Source organism: Salmo salar, chromosome 10 (genome assembly GCF_965601325.2).
Source record: "Salmo salar chromosome 10, fSalSal1, whole genome shotgun sequence".
NCBI classification, from domain to species: domain Eukaryota; kingdom Metazoa; phylum Chordata; class Actinopteri; order Salmoniformes; family Salmonidae; genus Salmo; species Salmo salar.
The window spans coordinates 118,482,501-118,491,148 of record NC_138300.1 but is presented as its reverse complement, the minus strand read 5'-3'; the positions used below and the strand labels follow the sequence as shown (position 1 = coordinate 118,491,148).

Genomic DNA, 8,648 nt, shown 5'->3' with positions numbered 1-8,648 from the left:
TATAGACATGGATGTCGATTTAAGTCTATAATTTAGCCCAAACAACTCTCTTCCCCTACTGTATGTATTTATTTTGCTCCTTTGCACCCCCATTATTTCTACTTTCTTCCACTACAAATCAACCATTACAGTGTTTTACTTGCTATATTGTATTTACTTCGCCACCATGGCCTTTTTTTGCCTTTACCTCCCTTATCTCACCTCATTTGCTCACTTTGTATATAGACTTATTTTTCTACTATATTATTGACTATGTTTGTTTTACTCCATGTGCAACTCTGCGTTGTTGTATGTGTCAAACTGCTTGTTTTATCTTGGCCAGGTCGCAATTGTAAATGAGAACTTGTTCTCAACTTGCCTACCTGGTTAAATAAAGATGAAATAAATCAAATAAAGTCAGCCCCCTGCAGATCTCTGATTCAGAGGGGTTGGGTTAAATGCGGAAGACACATTTCAGTTGTACAACTGACTAGATATCCCCCCTTTCCCTGTACAACTGACTAGGTATCCCCCTTTCCCTATACAACTGACTAGGTATCCCCCTTTCCCTATACAACTGACTAGGTATCCCCCTTTCCCTATACAACTGACTAGGTATCCCCTGTACAACTGACTAGGTATCCCCCTTTCCCTATACAACTGACTAGGTATCCCCCTTTCCCTGTACAACTGACTAGGTATCCCCCTTTCCCTATACAACTGACTAGGTATCACCCTTTCCCTATACAACTGACTAGGTATCCTCCTTTCCGTTTCCCTTAATGCATAGTTCTAAATTGTGTTATGTAAGCTAAACAAACATGAACAAGTAACATTTACCTTAAATATATATTTCTTTAGTACTGATGTTATTTTCCCCACTACAACTAAGGTATGAATGCCAAATTTGCTTTCTTTAAAGATCAAATAATGGGTTAAACGGCTGTGTAAAAGGCTTGCTGGCATGAATGACCAGTTCCCCAAGGAAATTGCAGAACGGCGTAAAGTTCTGTATCCAATTTAAGGAAAATAGATTGAAAGGGAAACACGTAGCTCTCATCAATAAACTGTATATTGATAACCAGTTGTTCAGAGACAGACTACTCCATGGCTATTTTAAAAATTACAAAGTTGTCAGGAGGCGGCAAATAAGGAAACACACAATTCTAGTATGGTTATGGATTGTAATAAACTCAGCAAAAAATTAAACGTCCTCTCACTGTCAACTGCGTTTATTTTCAGCAAACTTAACATGTGTAAATAATTGTATAAACATAAGATTCAACAAATAAGATACAAACTGAACAAGTCTCAGAGACATGTGACTAACAGAAATGGAATAATGTGTCCCTGAACAAAGGGGGGGTCAGAATCAAAAGTAACAGCCAGTATCTGGTGTGGCCACCAGCTGCATTAAGTACTGCAGTGCATCTCCTCATGGACTGCACCAGATTTGCCAGTTCTTGCTGTGAGATGTTACCCCACTCTTCCACCAAGGCACCTGCAAGTTCCCAGACATTTCTGGGGGGAATGGCCCTGGCCCTCCGATCCAACAGGTCCCAGACGTGCTCAATGGGATTGAGATCCGGGCTCTTCGCTGGCCATGGCAGAACACTGACGTTCCTCTCTTGCAGGAAATCACGCATATAGCGAGCAGTATGGCTGGTGGCATTGTCATGCTGGAGGGTCATGTCAGGATGAGCCTGCAGGAAAGGTACCACATGAGGGAGGAAGATGTCTTCCCTGTAACGCACAGCGTTGAGATTGCCTGCAATGACAACAAGCTCAGTCCGATGATGCTGTGACACACCGCCCCAGACCATGACGGACCCTCCACCTCAATCCAGCTCCAGAGTACAGGCCTTGGTGTAACGCCCATTCCTTCGATGATCAACGCGAATCCGACCATCACCCCTGGTTAGACAAAACCGCGACTTGTCCGTGAAGAGCACTTTTTGCCAGTCCTGTCTGGTCCAGCAACAGTGGGTTTGTGCCTATAGGCGGCGTTGTTGCCGGTGATGTCTGGTGAGGACCTACCTTACAACAGGCCTACATGCCCTCAGTACAGCCTCTCTCAGCCTATTGCGGACAGTCTGAGCACTGATGGAGGGATTGTGCGTTCCTGGTGTAACTCGGGCAGTTGTTGTTGCCATCCTGTACCTGTCCCGCAGGTGTGATGTTCGGATGTACCGATCCTGTGCAGGTGTTGTTACACGTGGTCTGCCACTGCGAAAATGATCAGCTGTCCGTCCTGTCTCCCTGTAGAGCTGTCTTAGGCGTCTCACAGTATGGACATTGCAATTTATTTCCCTGGCCACATCTGCAGTCCTCATGCCTCCTTGCAGCATGCCTAAGGCACGTTCACGCAGATGAGCAGGGACCCTGGGCATCTTTCGTTTGGTGTTTTTCAGAGTCAGTGGACAGGCCTCTTTAGTGTCCTAAGTTTTCATACCTGTGACCTTACCTACCTACCATCGGTAAGCTGTTAGTCTTAACAACAGTTCCACAGGTGCATGTTCATTAATTGTTTATGGTTCATTGAACAAGCATGGGAAAAAGTGTTATAAATTTGCAAACATTTCTAAAAACATTTTCGCTTTATTTATTAAACCTTTAATTGACTAGGCAAATCAACAAATTCTTATATACAATGACGGTCTAACCCGGATGACGCTGAGCCAATTGTGCGCCGCCCTATGGGGCTCCCAATCACGGCATTATGGGGTAATGTGTGTAGATTGATGACTTTTTAAAATGTAACACATTACAGCCTTATTCTAAAATGTGGAAAAAGGGAAGGGGTCTGAATACTTTCCGAATGCACTGTAAATGCAGTACCAGTCAAAAGTTTGGACACACCTACTCATTCCATTTTTTTATTTTTTTTAAACTATTTTCTACATTATAGAATAATAGTGAAGACATCAAACCTATGAAATAACACATGGAATCATGTAGTAACCAAAAAAGTGTAAAACAAATCAAAATATATTTTAGATTCTTCAAAGTAGCCACCCTTTGCCTTAATGACAGCTTATCACACTGTTGGCATTCTCTCAACCAGCTTCATGAGGTAGTCACCTGGAACGCATATCAATTAACATGTGTTCCTTGTTAAAAGTTAATTTGTGGAATTTCTTTCCTTAATGCTTTTGAGCCAATCAGTTGTGTTGTGACAAGGTATGGGTGGTATACAGAAGATAGCCCTATTTGGTAAAAGAAGAAGTCCATATTATGGCAAGAACAGCTGAAATAAGCAAAGAGAAACAACAGTCCATCCTTACCTTAAGACATGAAGGTCAGTGAATACAGAACATTTAAAGAACTTTGAAAATGTCTTCAAGTGCAGTCGCAAAAACCATCAAGCGTGATGATGAAACTGGCTCTCATGAGGAATACCACAGGAAAGGAAGACCCAGAGTTACCTCTGCTGCATTGGGAACTTATCCAATTAGAGGTACCAGCCTCAGAAATTGCAGCCCAAATAAATGCTTTAGAGTTCAAGTAACAGACACATCTCAACATCAACTGTTCAGAGGAGACTGCGTGAATCAGGCCTTCATGGTCGAATTGCTGCAAAGAAACCACTACTAAAGGACACCAATAAGAAGAGACTTGCTTGGGCCAAGAAACACGAGCAATGGACATTAGACCGGTGGAAATCTGTCCTTTAGTCTGATAAGTCCAAATTTGAGATTTTTGGTTCCAACCGCCGTGTCTTTGTGAGACAGAGTAGATGAACGGATGATCTCTGCATGTGTCGTTCCCACCGTGAAGCACAGAGGCGGAGGTGTGATGGTGACACTGTCAGTGATTTATTTAGAATTCAAGGCAGACTTAACCAGCATGGCTACCACAGCATTCAGCAGCAATACGCCATCCCATCTGGTTCGCACTTAGTGCGACTATCACTTGTTTTTCAACACGACAATGACCCAACACACTTCCAGGCTGTGTAAGGGCGATTTGACCAAGGAGAGTGATGGAGTGCTGCATCAGATGACCTGGCCTCCACAATCACCCGACCTCAACCCAGTTGAAAGGGTTTGGGATGAGTTGGACCGCAGAGTGAAGGAAAAGCAGCCAACGTGGGAACTTCTTAAAGACTGTTGGAAAAGCATTTTTTATGAAGCTGATTGAGAGAATGCGAAGAGTGTGCATAGCTGTCATCAAGGCAAAAAGCATCTACTTTGAAGAATCAAAAATATATTTTGATTTCTTTAACACTTTTTTGGTTACTACATGATTCCATATGTGTAATTTCATAGTTTGTTTTGATGTCTTCACTATTATTCTACAATGTAGAAAATAATAAATATAAAGAAACCCTTGAATGTGTAGGTGTGTCCAAATTTGACTGGTACTGTACATATACACTACCGTTCAAAAGTTTGGGGTCACTTAGAAATGTCCTTGTTTAAAAAAAATAAAAATAAGCACATTTGTCCATTAAAATAACATAAAATTGATCAGAAACAGTGTAGACATTGTTAATGTTGTAAATGACTATTGTAGCTGGAAACGGCTGATTTTTTTTATGGAATATCTACATAGGTGTACAGAGGCCCATTATCAGCAACCATCACTCCTGTGTTCCAACGGCACGTTGTGTTAGCTAGAAAACCCTTTTGCAATTGTTAGCACAGCTGAAAACTGTTGTTCTAATTAAAAAAGCAATAAAATTGGCCTTTTTTAAACTAGTTGAGTATCTGGAGCATCAGCATTTGTGGGTTCGATTACAGGCTCAAAACGACCAGAAACAAAGACCTTTCTTCTGAAACTCGTCAGTCTATTCTTGTTCTGAGAAATGAAGGCTATTCCATGCAAGAAATTACCAAGAAACTGAAGATCCCGTACAATGCTGTGTACTACTCCATTCACATAAAAGCACAAACTAGCTCTAACCAGAATAGAAAGATAGGGAGGCCCCGGTGCACAACTGAGCAAATAGTACCTGCAACGTCAACAATCCCTGTCGTCTCTGGAGCGAGACTGCGTTTTGTAAACTTTACCCTTTGCACACGCACTTCACAGAGTAGGCATCCCTAACGGAAAGATGCAAACAAAGCAAGTGATAAATCACAAATCTACAGCCATCGTTATACTGTTGTCCTGTACATGTAATGTGCTTCCTTGTATCTATCGTCAGAATAAACACCAATCAACTGGCCTCACTGGCTGGACAGTCCTTTCTTTAAAAACACAAGGCAAGAGATTTACGAAGTAAGATCACAGATGTTACACTGGTGCTGAGACCAATCTTATTGTCTTCGCTGGACAGCTGTTACACTATCACAAATCATTGGGCTAGAAGGAATCCTTGGGATGTCCCTACCCCATGTTCATGGCTAGAAGGAATCCAGCTGTTGTCAAATTCAGTTCAGATTTGACTTTTCGTCCAGTGGAGGCTCCTCAGAGGAGGACCATCCTAAGTGAATTTCATAAAAATTTAAATAGTGAAACATAAAAAAACATTCATAAAACTATACTAAATATATTCATGTCAGCAAATAATTGATTACAACACACTGTTTTGCAATGGTCTACAGTAGCCTCAACAGCACTCTCTGGGGTAGCAACATGGTGTAGCCGGAGGACAGCTTGTTTCCGTCCTCTGGGTATATTGACTTCAATACAAAACCTAGGAGGCTCGTGGTTCTCACTAGAGGTCTTCATGGATCCACCTGTACCCGAAAACCCGAGATCCGATCCGGGACCCGAGCCAGTCCAGATCCATAATTCTAAATGCGTGTCACGGGTCTGATCTGATAGGATTGTCTTGGGTATGTGAAATTGTAACTGGCCCGTACAGACCAGAATGCAACTGCTGAAGTAGAGAGAGACATTTTATAATTTATGCTGCTGCTTTTCACAAGAGTGCAGCCTGTGGATCCAGCCTGTTGTTGGCCAATAGCTTGTTGTTGGCCAATCATGTCATCAAAGCGGCATTAGGCTGCAGTCATAGAGCCTCTGTTTGTGGCAAAAGTTAGGAGATCTAATCAATGGATGATGGAATTAAATTTACGTAATTAAAAGTTGAAGGAGAAGGATAGGCTACAACGACCAAGAGCCAACAGGTTAGCAGGCTGTTACTTAACATTCTGAATGGAGTTGTTATTTGTAACTGTAGGATGACAAAGCACATGCACTGCAGCCTGTTAGCCTAGCTAGCTTCTCCCGGTTTGATGCAGTCCAACAGGTACTACATAATCATATTTGATGATGAATAAAATGACCTAGCTATGGCAGCTATTAGTCTACTAGCTACTAGTCAGCTTTGTTTGTTGCTGTCTCGTCTCTCCCTCCCTGTGTCACTCATTCACAGTACGGCCTCTCCCTCCTCTCACGCTTTATCAGCTCCAGTTAATAAAGTAGCTTTAAATTAAAAAAAAAAAGACTTCTCTGCTGCTTCCCTCACTCTGATCGGGTCTGGATCTGACCAGATTGATACGGAACGGGTCTAGCTGTCCTCAGGTCCGTTCAGAAGGGGTCTGGTTGTGCTCGGGTCCGTTTAGAACGGGTCTCTATTTTAAAAAATGTATATATCCACGACGGGTCCAGTTGGGAAAGCCCCAGGTCTGTTTAGGAACGGGTCCAAAAAGTTGGACCCGTTCCTAGGTAAAGATCTATAGTTCTTCTCACCCCCTTCCATAGACTTACACAGTAATTATGATGACTTCCAAAGGACGTCCTCCTACCTATCAGAGCTCTTGCAGTATGAACTGACATGTTGTTCACCCAATCAAAGGATCAGATAACTAATCTAGTACTGAAAGCATAAACTACATCTAGCTAGCACTGCAGTGCATAAAATGTGAGTAGTTGACTCAAATTAATTTCTTCAAAAATAAAGGAGACGTGAGAAAGGGAGAGCGCTAGTTATATTTTGTTCTATTTTTCTTCCACTTACTTAGCTAGTGAATGCAGCTAGCTAGTTTAGCCTACTCAGAGAGGGATTCTATGGTAGCTAGCTGGCTAAGGCTATCCAACACAGGAACTCTTCCAAGTCAAGGTAAGCTTTTAGTTGTATTAATTTATTGCCACCGGGCCCTCCGGTGTAAGTGCTAAACTGCTTGCTGTACACTGTACTGCATGATTGTAGCGGGTTTACTAACGCATTAGTTTTAGTAGCTATGTTGACAATAATGTTGGCTAATTATGGTGACAACGATGGTGGCTGTGTGTAGCGGTTAGCAGTTATGGTATGAAGTTTTAGCTTGGAAAAGGTTTTTCGCCTGGTCACAGACAGCTGTTGTGTTGTGCACTAAAGTACACAAGCGAAGGAAAAAGTGAGAGGAGGAGAACTGTTCAAAATAACGACAGAGATTATTCAGAACTTGATACTAATCACTTAGACCACCAAACTACAGTATCCTTCCCACAATTTGAGATCTCTGAGATTTTCTTTAAACCAATCAAATAGCCTAGTTCGCACCGTCAGAAAAAACAAGACAGGAATTCTGTCCCAGGCCCACAATTCTGTCCCGTTAGCCTACTGTTGATGGCATAAGAGATGAGACAGCGAAATACGACAAGTGTTTATTAAAATAGGCACATAGTGCAGAAAAGGGTACTCAGACCAGGGTAATCAGACCAGTAAATATAAAATACATGTAAACTTGATTTAAAATTCTATTTAAAATCAGTATCCATGATAGCAACATTTTTGAGTTTAATAACTAGGATCGAGTGTTCTAGTGCCTAATAAAGGAATATTGAGAGGTAAACTGTTGGGATTTGATTTATTCATTCCACAGAACAAGTGCAAAGGCCCATGTGTTCATGAGTGAATTCCCCCCACCCCCCACCCCACACAAATGCATGAATGTTTTTCTGGTGGCGTAAACAAACAGACATGTTTGTACTACTAAATGCACTGTCTGAGATAAAGCTGTAGTGGTGTGAATTATGCTTCATGTTGTGTTTCCCCCTGATGACATAACTGCAATGGCATGATGAAAAGAGGTCTTATGTATCAACAACATTCCATAGAACAAGTCCTGTGATAAAACCACACATTTATTTGACTGTTCTGCATAATCCATTAAAATAAGACATTCAAATCAACCTTCACGGCAAATACTAAAAATGCAGATGTCACCAGTAATGATACAATGACATGTCTGTAACAAAACTCTACAGCTCTTATGTACAAGCCTCCAGGGCTGACGGCATTTGAATTGGTAAAATAAGGCCAAATATGGTCTTCAACCATGTATCGTGACTTTAGCACCTGGGTTGTTCCACGAAATAAGTGCCTTTTGCGTCTCTGACATTTTAAGTAGAAATTGTGCCCAAATATTGCATTTTAAAAAGCCTGTTATATTAATTTGGGCTCCCGAGTGGCGCAGCGGTCTAAGGCACTGCATCTCAGTGCTAGAGGCGTCACGACAGACCCTGGTTCGATTCCAAGCTGTATCACAACCAGAAGCGATTGGGAGTCCCATAGGGCGGCACAATTGGCCCAGCATCATCCTGGTTAGGGTTTGGCCGGGGTAGGCCGTCATTGTGAATAAGAATTTGTTCTTAACTGACTTGCTTAGTTAAATTAAAATAAAACATTGAAGTGCCCTTTAATATATAGCACATGGATAATTTAATAAAACTTATTTTTCATATAAATAAAGACTTGCTAAAGTGCCAAAATGCAGAAATTTGACATTCCTCCG

General features: G+C 41.7%; 1 protein-coding gene across 1 annotated transcript in view; it reads right to left on the bottom strand.

Annotated features, from left to right (window-relative positions):
• Positions 1–7,506: 7,506 nt before the first annotated feature.
• LOC106561685 (FYVE, RhoGEF and PH domain-containing protein 6) overlaps positions 7,507–8,648 on the bottom strand; it is a 33,564-nt gene continuing 32,422 nt past the window's right edge. Inside the window, exon 20 of the mRNA XM_082957425.1 lies at positions 7,507–8,648. This exon is cut by the window's right edge and continues 1,035 nt beyond it. The gene's annotated coding sequence lies outside the window, so the exon portion shown is untranslated.